This window comes from Rana temporaria, chromosome 11, assembly GCF_905171775.1.
Source record: "Rana temporaria chromosome 11, aRanTem1.1, whole genome shotgun sequence".
Classification (NCBI taxonomy): domain Eukaryota; kingdom Metazoa; phylum Chordata; class Amphibia; order Anura; family Ranidae; genus Rana; species Rana temporaria.
This window is the reverse complement of record NC_053499.1, coordinates 12855029-12868089: the sequence shown is the minus strand read 5'-3', so window position 1 is coordinate 12868089 and position 13061 is coordinate 12855029. Positions and strand designations below refer to the sequence as shown.

The following is a 13061-nucleotide window of genomic DNA, read 5'->3' as shown; positions in this document are numbered from 1 at the left end:
AATTATCTTCGTTTCCATTGACTTCTATGGGGAAACTCGCTTTGATATGCGAGTGCTTTGGATTACAAGCATTCTCCTGGAACAGATTATGCTCGTAATCCAAGGTTCAATTGTATGTGCAGATAAGCAGAGAATCTTTCTTCTGCATCAAAATTATAAAGAGAGTGGATGAGCTTGGCGACCAACAATTTGAGAAAATATCCAGCAATAGGAGTTCCAGTATTTTCGCTCATGACAGGTTAAAATTTAAATACAGCTGCTATAAGCACCCAGATTTATATTTTTATTATGTTTATTTGATCCCTGAACAACAGCATTTAGAAAGTCAAATGGAGTACCAGTGGCATTATAAAAATCAGGCTGAACTGCATTGCAGGATGTTGTCTAACACAGGTAGCATGCTAGCAGGAGGGCATATTGCATTGTAGGATGCTGTCCAACAGAGGGGGCATGCTAACGGGGGGGGGGGGCACAATGTGCTTTTTTACTTTAAAGTTTCTTTCCAGTAATGAATATTTAAAAAAAAAAAAAAAAAACACATGCACACACACACACACACACACACACACACAACACTAAATAAAAAAAAACAAGCATACTGTACATCAGAGGTCTCCAAACTTTACAGCAAAGGGCCAGTTTACTGTCCTTCAGACTTTAGGGGGGCCGGGCTGTGGCTATTGAGAGTAGAAAAGGTCCCAACAGCAGTGGGTAAAAAGCAACAACCCATCTTTGGTGTCGACGGGAAGGATTATGCCTCATTGCTGTTGTTGGGCCACATTGTTGGTGTCATTAGGAGGAATTGTGCCCTATTGTTGGTGTCATTGGGAGGAATTGGGCCCCGTTGTTGGTGTCATTGGGAGGAATTGGGCCCCGTTGTTGGTGTCATTGGGAGGAATTGGGCCCTGTTGTTGGTGTCATTGGGAGGAATTGGGCCCTATTGTGGGTGTCATCGGGCCCCGTTGTTGATGTCATTGGGAGGAATTGGGCCCCATTGGTGTCATTAGAAGAATTGGGCCCTATTGTTGGTGTCATTGGGAGGAATTGGGCCCCATTGGTATCATTAGAAGAATTGTGCCCTATTGTTGGTGTCATTGGCAGGGATTGGGCCCCATTGTTGGTGTCAATAGGAGGAATTGTGCCGCTTTGTGGGTGTCATTGGGCCCCACTGTTGGTGTCATTAGGAGGAATTGTGCCACTTTATTGATGGTGGTGGTGGGAGGGGGGGGGGAAATTTTGTTCCATTGTTGTCATCAGTAGATAAAATAGTGCCCCAAGGGCCGGATAAAAGCATGCAAAGGGCCACAGTTTGGAGACCACTGCTGTACATATTCACTTATGTGAATGCAACATCGGTCTGATGTTACAGCTATCCCCCGCCAGCTCTGAGAACGGAATGATCACATGACCAATGATCACCTGAGCTCCATTCTTGGTCTTCAGTGAGCAGAGAGCAGTGACAGTCAGTCACTGCTCTCTGCTCTAGCCCCTCCAGCGCTCACTGGAATTCTGGTCTGTGGAGGGGGCAGGAGCAGCTGACTCAGGCTCTCATGACCACGCTGAGAGGATGACGTTCAGACATCTGGGTTTACCCTAACATTTTTCAGGATCCCTGCAGAGCCTGGACCGGCTCTGTGACCTTAGCTGACAGCTGGCTCTAGCCTTCTGTTGTCTGGATCACAAGAGTGCAGAACTAAGTGACCCGCATGAGAAGTATGACCAAAAGGGCTTTGGCCATACTCTTCCTTTAATTTTGGATAGAGAAAGGGGGGCAGTTAAAACCATGGTCAGTTTTTTTTTTTTTTGCCATCTGCTAATGCCCAATAGTCTGAGTGAATTTTCACCTTGGCAGATGAATTTTCCCTTAGCTTAGCGAATGAGGTGAAGCTCTCCTGACTTCCATCATCCAATAATCACATCCTTGCATGTGATTGAAAATTCTTTTCAAAAGTACATATAATCTGTCCACCCCTATTCACTAAGCTAAAGGAAAATTCCCCTGCAAAGTGTACTTCCTCTACTCCTTTAGTAATTCAATCTGTCTCATTAGGGAAACTTCCCTTTTACTTCCTGTACTCCACAGGAAGTGAGAATATATTTGTCAAGTGTGAGGAATAGGCCTGCTGACAGTTGTAGGGGGAGGGGTAAGTGTCTCCAAAAGGAAGGTTTCCCTTCTATTCATGTTCTCATTTACCCTCATTTTCATTTCTGGTGGCATTAGGGTTGCCACCTTTTCATCAAGCTAAACCTGAACACTTTAGTGGCGCAAAGCAATTATTTTTTTCAGTTTACACTATAAGATTGTAAAAGACCTGGGACACCTTTGGGTGCCCAATAAGAGTAGTATTGCAATGCATGTAGCATCCGTGATGAACGATGGGTGTTATTAATGGGAGAAGCAGTTACATCAAACAAGGTCAGTATGTCCCCCAGTGCAGTCCCCCCCCCAGGTCAGTCTGTACCCCAGTACATCACCCCCAGGTCCATCTGTCCTCCAGTACAATCCCCCCCAGGGCAGTCTGTCCCCCAGTACAATCCCCCCCAGGGCAGTCTGTCCCCTAGTACAATCCCCCCAGGTCAGTCTGTCCCCCAGTATAATCCTCACAGGTCAGTCTATCCCCCAGTATAATCCTCACAGGCCAGTCTATCCCCCAGTACAACCCGCCCAGGCCAGTCTGTCCCCCAGTACAACCCGCCCAGGCCAGTCTGTCCCCCAGTACAACCCCCCCCAGGCCAGTCTGTCCCCCAGTACAACCCCCCCCAGGCCAGTCTGTCCCCCAGTACAACCCCCCCCAGGCCAGTCTGTCCCCCAGTACAACCCCCCCCAGGTCAGTCTGTCCCCCAGTACAACCCCCCCCAGGTCAGTCTGTCCCCCAGTACAACCCCCCCAGGTCAGTCTGTCCCCCAGTACAACCCCCCCAGGTCAGTCTGTCCCCCAGTACAACCCCCCCAGGTCAGTCTGTCCCCCAGTACAATCCCCCCAGGTCAGTCTGTCCCCCAGTACAATCCCCCCAGGTCAGTCTGTCCCCCAGTACAATCCCCCCAGGTCAGTCTGTCCCCCAGTACAATCCCCCCAGGTCAGTCTGTCCCCCAGTACAATCCCCCCAGGTCAGCCTGTCCCCCAGTACAATCCCCCCAGGTCAGCCTGTCCCCCAGTACAATCCCCCCAGGTCAGTCTGTCCCCCAGTACAATCCCCCCAGGTCAGTCTGTCCCCCAGTACAATCCCCCCAGGTCAGTCTGTCCCCCAAGTCAGTCTGTCCCCCAGTACAATCCCCCCCAGGCCAGGTCTGTCCCTCAGTTAAAGTGCCTCCCCCCACCAATATAATTAAAGCACTGGTAGCGGAAAGGAGGGGAGAGGGGGGATAGGAGGACTGGTGCTGCCACTTATGTGTGCAAGTTTCAAATGGACTGAAACCCGGACACAGGATCTAAAACCCGGACTGTCCGGGTGAATCCCATACAGGTGGCAACCCTAGGTGGCATTGGTGATCAAGACAATGAATCTCCCTATTAAGGACACATACAGCAACAAAAACCTGACAGTGACTGTAAACCTTCACCACTCTATCCAAAAGCTTTAAAATAATAATAATAGTAATAATAATAATAATAATAATTGTGCCTTGAGTTTAACTTTAACCGACCAATCAGCAGGGTGGGCAGGAAGGGCTCACTGGGCACATTTCCATGCATTCCCTGTAAAATGCATGGACAACCAAAAGGTATTGCCTCTCTGTAGGGACTGCTCCCATTACTAGACTGGTGTTACCCTTCTGGCAGAAATGCGTAAATCACAAAAGCAGCCAAACAGAATCCCAAATATTGTGGCATGTAATCAGTTCACATATCTGCATTACAAGCTGTTCTGTCAGAGTTCAACTTTAATCTCAAAGTACAAGTTGAACATTGTATCAGGTCATACAAAGGAGGAGAGTGACTATTTTTTTTTTTTTTTTTTTTTTAATAATGAAACAGAGATATAGATATATATATATATATATATATATATATATATATATATAAATAAATAAAACACAGGACATTATCCAGACCTTACCAAACACTGTTCCAGCAACATTGTGAAACAATCGATTTCTAAATGTATGTGGGTGAAAACAGACAATGTATTTACTATGAACGGCTAAAATAAATTTCATAGCGGCACACACTCATTGAAGGAAAATTATCCACAGCCTAAACATTTTAATTATTTCCTCAAAAAATCTTCATAAAACCTTCCAAGCTGATTAAATACATTTCGGAGGGTTATCCTCCCACTGATAACCAATGTAAGCACTTATTACATGCACAGATTTCCCAACTTGTTGCAGATCCCAGAACAAGCTGATTTCTCCCGACAAGAAGGAACAAAAGTATCATCTCAAGGGCACCAATAACGCTTGTCCACTGAGCCACACATGTAATGGCCCACACAAGGCCACCTGTAGACACAAGACTGCCATTAACAGAATGGTGGTGGATTCATCAGTTGTTCAAAGTTTTGTTTGTAAAAAAACTTCCATAAAAACACTAACAACATCCCATAATGAGAACATTTTAAATCAAGGGCTTGTCCCCACCATCCCCATTGGACTGCAGTTGCCAACACAGTCCCAATGCAAAGAAAAGGCTTATGTCCTATTGCTTCAGTTGACTCACTGACCTCTAGTGTAAGGGGCACTGGTCCCAATGACCACTAATCTGAAGGGTCATTCTTCCCAATGTAAGGGGCATTCTTCCCAATGTCCACCAATGTAAGGGGCATTCTTCCCAATGTCCACCAATGTAAGGGGCATTCTTCCCAATGTCCACCAATGTAAGGGGCATTCTTCCCAATGTCCACCAATGTAAGGGGCATTCTTCCCAATGTCCACCAATGTAAGGGGCATTCTTCCCACTGATCACCAATGTAAGGAACATTCTTCCCAATGACCACCAATGTAAGGGACATTCTTCCCACTGATCACCAATGTAAGGAACATTCTTCCCACTGTAAGGGGCATTCTTCCCAATGTCCACCAATGTATGGGGCATTCTTCCCAATGTATGGGGCATTCTTCCCAATGTCCACCAATGTATGGGGCATTCTTCCCAATGTCCACCAAATGTAAGGGGCATTCTTCCCACTGATCACCAAATGTATGGGGCATTCTTCCCAATGTCCACCAATGTAAAAGGGCATTCTTCCCAATGTCCACCAATGTAAAAGGGCATTCTTCCCAATGTCCACCAATGTAAAAGGGCATTCTTCCCAATGTCCACCAATGTAAAAGGGCATTCTTCCCAATGTCCACCAATGTAAAAGGGCATTCTTCCCAATGTCCACCAATGTAAAAGGGCATTCTTCCCAATGTCCACCAATGTGAGGGGCACTCTTTCCAATGTCCACCAATTTAAGAGGCAGTCTATAAATCTTCATATTGAGGGCTTGTATACAGCAGCCCCAATGTATAGACTTGGCAATATTGCTTAATTTTATACCAACCTGCTGGTGGTTCCACTGACAATCATTGTAAAGGCATTCTCCTACAGACCACCAATGCAGAACTTTACTCCTTTTACTGACAACCAATGTAAGGAGGCACTTTTTTACTGGCCACCGATATACAGGGGACACTACACTGGCCACCGATATAAGGGGGCACTACACTGGCCACCGATATAAGGGGGCACTGCACTGGCCACCGATATAAGGGGGCACTGCACTGGCCATCAATATAAGGGGCACTACACTGGCCACCAATATAAGGGGGCACTACACTGGCCACCGATATAAGGGGGCACTACACTGGCCACCGATATACAGGGGCATTTTTCTACTGACCACCAAGGTGAGGCAACGCTACTTTTTTATGGTCATTATTTAAAATTTGTACGATTCATATATTAAAAAATAATGTTGTCCTATAGAGTTCTCCTGGGTGTCTAACATACCACGTACGCCACATTCCTTATTCTTTTATTTCTTCTTATTTCTCAACTCACTGTTCACACTAACCTGCCATGAGCTGTAGAAATAATAATAATTATTAGCAGGGGTTCAATGAGACCTGAAAGTTATTTCAAGGGTTCCGCAGTGTTAAAAAAAACCTCCATGTTGGTCTAAAAGAATCGACTTGAAATTCCACGTCTCTTACAACCTGGGCAACTTAAATGTAAAAGAAAAAGCTTCCTTAGTGGGCACTTGAGATAAGCCCAGGCCCACTAGGGGGTACTTGGTAAACATTGGTTGCTAAGATTAAGGTTGATAAGAGGGGCTCTAAAAACTTCCCAGAAACTCTTTAAAAACACAAAACCTGCTGTTCAGAAATCTGTGATCTCTGCAGGATCTTTACATATAAATTGTGATGCCAATGACACTCCACTGATCACATACAAGAGGAATGCTGTCCCTTTGGTGGGGTAAGCAGACAAATGGTTACATAGATCAACGTTTCCCAACTCCAGTCCTCAAGGCGCACCAACAGGTCATGTTTTCAGGTTTTCCATTATTTTGCACAGGTGATTTGATCAGTTTCACTGCCTTAGTAATTACCACAGCCGTTTCATCTGAGGGAAATCCTGAAAACATGACCTGTTGGTGTGCCTTGAGGACTGGAGTTGGGAAACACTGACATAGATGACATGACAATTAAATACAAAATGATACAATTTTAATAAAAGTACCAGAAATAAAGTTTTCTAAGAACAGATGGGACATGGGAGAGAACTAACTGACCTCTGGATTCTGGTGTTCCCAGATTCTGCTTTATACAATCCAACTGAAGAAGTTGCAAGGCAGGCGAGGAGCTCAGAGGTGAAGTTTTAGTCCAGCAGGGTGTCTGTGATAGTCCACAGGGAGAGGTGCTGAGCTGGGTGACAACCTTCAGGGTGCTGAGCTAAGAGGAGGATAGGGTGTCCTTCCTTACATAGTGACAACCCAACTCATTGATCGGTGTCAGTGCAGCACCCAGCAGATCAGAGAGAGAGAGAGGAGATCTCCAGACACAGAGGAGCTCTGAATCTCCAGCAAACACTGAGCTGTCTGCTTGTCTCTCTCCAGCTGGAACCTTAGCAAGGGAGGAGGGGAGGGGCCACAGGACACCAGACCACGCCCATCTGCCCTGATCACAGCCTACCCACACTCATTCATGGCAGTAGAAGGACCGCCCCTTCAAGACTGCAGTGTTTACTGCCTGGATCTCAGTGTGATCTGATAAGAGATACAAAATGATACAAAATGCAACATTGAAGCACCGAGGAGGAGAAATATTTACTCAAAACTGAAAACTATTTTGATTCAGAGTATCAGCTGTGATAGAAAATACAAAGACCATTGTCATAGCTCCCTTGTATGGAGCCCCACACCTTCTAGATTGTCAGCTCTTCTGTACAAGGTTCTATTGTCACTTTTCTCTTATCTCCTGGATAAAGCCGCACTCCTAGATTGTCAGCTCTTCTGTCTTCTATCCTTACACCTCCTAGATTGTCAGCTCTTCTGTCTTCTATCCTTACACCTCCTAGATTGTAAGCTCTTCTGTCTTCTATCCTTACACATCCTAGATTGTAAGCTCTTCTGTCTTCTATCCTTACACCTCCTAGATTGTAAGCTCTTCTGTCTTCTATCCTTACACCCCCTAGATTGTAAGCTCTTCTGTCTTCTATCCTTACACCCCCTAGATTGTAAGCTCTTCTGTCTTCTATCCTTACACCCCCTAGATTGTAAGCTCTTCTGTCTTCTATCCTTACAGATTGTAACCTCTACTGTCTTCTATCCTTACACCTCCTAGACTGTAAGTTCTTCTGCGCAGCGCTCCATTGTGTCTTCTATCCTACCTCTAGTATCCAAGCCAACTCCTTCTAGATTGTCAGCTCTTCTGTCTTCTATCCTTACACCTCCTAGATTGTCAGCTCTTCTGTCTTCTATCCTTACACCTCCTAGACTGTAAGTTCTTCTGCGCAGCGCTCCATTGTGTCTTCTATCCTACCTCTAGTATCCAAACCAACTCCTTCTAGATTGTAAGCTCTTCTGTCTAACCTCTAGTATCTCATCCAACTCCTTCTAGATTGTAAGCTCTTCTGTACAAGGTTCTATTGTCACTTTTCTCTTATCTCCTGGATAAAGCCACACTCCTAGATTGTAAGCTCTTCTGTCTTCTATCCTTACACCTCCTAGACTGTAAGCTCTTCTGTCTTCTATCCTTACACCTCCTAGACAGTATGGGCCAGATTCCCGTAGATCGGTGTAAAAATGGGCGGCGTAACGTATCTGATTTACGCTACGCCGCCGCAAGTTTTTCAGGCAAGTGCTTTATTCACAAAGCACTTGCCTGTAAAGTTGCGGCGGCGTAGCGTAAATCACCCGGCGGAATTAAAATTTGGCGGGTAGGGGGCGTGTATAATTTAAATGAAGCGCGTCCCCAAGCTGACCGAACTGCGCATGCGCCGTCCCTAAAATATCCCAGCGTGCATTGCTCTAAATGATGCGGCAAGGATGTCATTGGTTTTGACGTGGACGTAAATTACGTTCAGCACCATTCACGGACAACTTACGCAAACAACGTAATTTTATAAATTTTCGACGCGGGAACGACGGCCATACTTAACATTGACTGCGCCTCATAGACCCAGGGGCAACTTTACGCCGGGAAAAGCCTAACGTAAACGTCGTAACTTTACTGCGTCGGCCGCGCGTACGTTCGGGAATTCGCGTATCTAGCTAATTTGCATACTCGACGGGAAAATCGACGGAAGCGCCACCTAGCGGGCAAAAAAAAATTGCAGTTAAGATCCGACGGCGTAAGAGACTTACGCCTGTCGGATCTAATGGATATCTATGCGTAACTGATTCTAAGAATCAGTCGCATAGATACGACGGCCCAGATTAGGACTTACGACAGCGTACATGGCGCTGCGCCGTCGTAAGCCCTTTGAGAATCTGGGCCTAAGTTCTTCTGCGCAGCGCTCAATTGTGTCTTCTATCCTACCTCTTGTATCTAAACCAACTCCTTCTGTACTGCGTTGGCCAGGCGTACGTTTGTGAATAGGCGTATCTAGTGATTTACATATTCTACGCCGACCGCAATGGAAGCGCCACCTAGCGGCCAGCCTAAATATTGCACCCTAAGATAGGACGGCGCAAGCTGTCGTATCTTAGATAGGTTTAAGTGTATCTCTGTTTGAGAATACACTTAAACTTAGGTCCTAACTCTATCTGAATCTAGCTATAAGTTCTTCTGCGCAGCGCTCAATTGTGTCTTTTAACCTACCTCTTGTATCTAAACCAACTCCTTATAGATTGTGAGCTCTTCAGTACTAGGTTCTATTGTCACTTCTCCCTTGTATGTGTAGCGCTTACCCCCGAAGGAGCCGCTGGTTAATTTGGGGATCGGCGTATTAAAGCGGGGGTTCACCCTAAAAAAAAAAATTCTTTGTCTACCATGCCATCCAGCATACCAGCGTCAGCTACAGTATGCCTTTATTTTTTTCCGCTGTACTCACAGTTTAATCCATTAGTTTCGTTTCAGACTCCCGCGGGGAGTAGGCGTTCCTATAAAGAGGGGAACATGATTGACGGCCGGCTATGGCGCGTCACGCGTTCCGAAAATAGCCGAAATAGGACTCGGCTCTTCATGGCGTCTGCGCAGTCAGCTCCTAGTCTGTGCGCAGGCGCCGTATAGCGCCGTGAAGAGCCGAGTCCTACTCCGGCTATTTTCGGAAAACGCGTGACGCGCCATAGCCGGCCGTCAATCATGTTCCCCTCTTCATAGGAACACCTTTCCCCGCGGGAGTCTGAAACAAAACTAATGGATTAAACTGTGAGTACAGCGCAAAAAAATAAAATAAAGGCAAACTGTAGCTCACGCTAGTATGCTGGATGGCATGGTAGAAAGTTGTTTTTTAGGGTGAACCTCCGCTTTAAGTTACCAAGTTCTCTTGTCTAGGGGTAAACTTGTGAGTGTGGATAGGGAGCAAATGTCCAGACAACAGTGTGAGTTTTCAATGCTTTATTCCAAGGCCAACACAGCCAACATCAACATGACACACAATAGGAAAAGAGTTGATGAGCAGAGAGGGAAACTGCGGTATCAGGCCTTGGATATCAAAAAAAAACATGGAGAGCAAGCCTGCTCTCAGCATAAACAGTTCAAGCGTCGCCCCTCCCGCCGGAGTAGGTAAAGTGCCCCTGGACAGGTGATTAATTTGATATATATTTGAATATGGTTAAATGGTAGAACTAGCGAATCCTCCCAGTAAATCCAATTTAGGGTCACCAATAGACAGCTGAAATGTACCTGTCATGTGGCGTGGTGACCGGATCCCCGATGGCACGTCCAGACCTCGCAGACAACCTCTGTATCTAGGTTCTCCCGAGCTGACCTCCCATCGCACAGCTCCCAGCTTAGGATCTGGAGCCCAGCAAGCCGCTGGGGTCCCTCCCAGCATCAAGGTGAGATTTTGCTTGATGCGTAGCTTCTGCCGGGTAGGCCTCGATGGCGGGGCCCATGGATGCGCGCACCCTGAAGGTGGATGCCACACCTGGGACTCGGGGCCCCGTGTAGAACTAACTCAGCTCATGGCGGTCGCCACATATATACCCCCCGCCAGCACGCCCGAAGAGAGAAAAAACCCCCCCTGATTGGCTGCTGAGGAAAGATAGGTCCGCCAGTACCCCTCTAGCGCCAACTGTCGCCCAGGGGTAATAACACACCCCTGGCACGCAGACTGACCCATGAGGCAGTACCAAACAGGCAACAGCACAAACGAAAAAAAATTGTGAGTGGGAGCAACTTAAATCTCCCACTCCCTACTAACTTTAGTGTAACGCCCCCAATAAAGAAAAAAAGGGGGGCGCTACATATGTAACCCTACTCCTTCTAGATTGTAAGCTCTTCTGTCTAACCTCTAGTATCTCACCCAACTCATTCTAGATTGTAAGCTCTTCTGTCTAACCTCTAGTATCTCACCCAACTCATTCTAGATTGTAAGCTCTTCTGTCTAACCTCTAGTATCTCACCCAACTCCTTATATCTTGTGAGCTCTTCTGTCTTACCTCTAGTATCTCACCCAACTCCTAGATTGATTCTAAGGTTCTATTGTCACTTTTCTCTTATCTCCTGGATAAAGCCGCACTCCTAGATTGTAAGCTCTTCTGTCTTCTATCCTTACACCTACTAGACTGTAAGTTCTTCTGTGCAACACTCCATTGTGTCTTCTATCCTACCTCTTGTATCTAAACCAACTCCTTATAGATTGTGAGCTCTTCGGTACTAGGTTCTATTGTCACTAGGGTGACCACGTGTCCCGGATTGCCCGGGACAGTCCCACATTTTGCAGGTATGTCCCGGGCACATTCATTCCAGGACAATACAGTGTCCCGGAATGAAACTGACACCTGTTTATATTTTTCTCACTGTTTGTTTTTTGTATCTATTGCTTACATGGTAATTGAAGCTCTCGCATTGAATAGACTGCGATTTCATTGCAGTTTTTCTTTCTTTCTTTCTTTCTTGTTTGTTTAGTATTTAGCGCAGTTTCTTTCCAATTTTCCAGACCTCCCAAAATAACTGCTGAACCTCCATGAGTGACAGAACCGAAATCCAATGAAAGAGGCAGGCCAGGAGGCTGTAAGGTTGGGGGGAAAAGAGCTAGATGATGCTGGAAATGAGGCAGTCAATATCTGACTTGCTGCAGCTTCTGGTGCACATGGTGAAAAGCTCACAGTGTACAGTAAGCAATTTCAGTACAGCAGAGGAGCCGATACAACTGTTGCAAGACTGACACACACTGAGGCCCTCCTGTGCACTGATTGGCTGCTGTGCAAATCACAGGTTCACATTAAGCCTTTTCAACCAAATTAACTCCATCACAAGATCCCCTCGGGCACAAAGGGGTTAACCGCCATCCGTCTTCTTTAATAAGCGCCGCATGACACCATCAAATTTCCTGTGTTTTTCTTATGTGGATGAATTGAGTGACCCCGGATCACCCAATATCTGGCGGCGGGGACGCTCCTTCCTATCCTCCGCTCTCCATAATGCCCCCCATTGTCACTCACTCTTTCAAAGACAACTGAAATGTCACTCTTTGCGTCGCAGCGTCCTTTATTGTGGCCGTCGCTCAGTCTACCGAGGGGGCCCCTTCGTGATCCGCCCGCCTTTCAAAATGCCCGCTGTTCCCAGTGGTCTGCCCTGGAACCACTTTGTACTGCACTACAGTCTGTGCACCCGACATAACACACCTGCCCCAGTGGACTAGTCAGACACCTACCTATGAACTTTGGCCCGGATTCCGAAACATCTGCCTATCTTTAGGCGGGCGTAGCGTATCTCAGATTCACTACGCCGCCGTAACTTAGAGCGGCAGGTCCTGTATTCAGAATGAAATTGCGCTCTAAGTTACGGCGGCATAGTGTAAATGGTCTGGCGTAAGCCCGCCTAATTCAAATTGTCCAGGCAGTGGGCGCGTTGTAATAAAATGAGCCTTGACCCCATGTAAATGACGTTTTTAACGAACGGCGTATCCCACTGCGCATGTTCCGAATTACGCCGCAAAGCCTCATTGGTTTTGATGTGAACGTAACTTACGCAAAGCCCTATTCGCGAATGACTTACGCAAACGACGTAAACGACGCTAAATTCGCCGCTGGCCCGACGTCTTTACTTACCATTGGCTACGCCTCATATAGCAGGGGTAACTTTACGCCGGAAAAAGCCTTACGTAAAAAAATGCGCCGGGCGGACGTACGTTTCTGAATCGGCGTATCTACCTAATTTGCATATTCTACGCGTAAATCTCCAGGAAGCGCCACCTAGCGGCCAGCGTAAATGTGCAACTAAGATACGACGGCGTAAGAGACTTACGTCAGTCGTATCTTAGCCAAATTTCGGCGTATCTTGCTTTCTGAATACAGAAAGAAGATACGCCGGCGCATGCTAGAATTTACGCGGCGTATCAATAGATAAGCCGACGTTAAATTGTTTCTGAATCCGGGCCATTGTTTTTAACATTTATATTTTTGTATTTATTGTATAAATAAACTTTTATTGTTATTATTACGCCTTTTGAATTAATGAGTTGT

At 46.3% G+C, this 13061-nt stretch overlaps 1 protein-coding gene across 2 annotated transcripts in view; it reads right to left on the bottom strand.

The window, feature by feature from the left end:
• The window catches only part of TSPAN18 (tetraspanin 18), a 172052-nt gene extending 165011 nt beyond the window's left edge, over window positions 1-7041 (bottom strand). For both annotated transcript variants that reach the window (XM_040328056.1, XM_040328057.1), the window contains exon 1: window positions 6720-7041. The gene's annotated coding sequence lies outside the window, so the exon portion shown is untranslated. The remainder of the gene's footprint in view (window positions 1-6719) is intronic.
• Between the last annotated feature and the right edge of the window lie 6020 nt (window positions 7042-13061).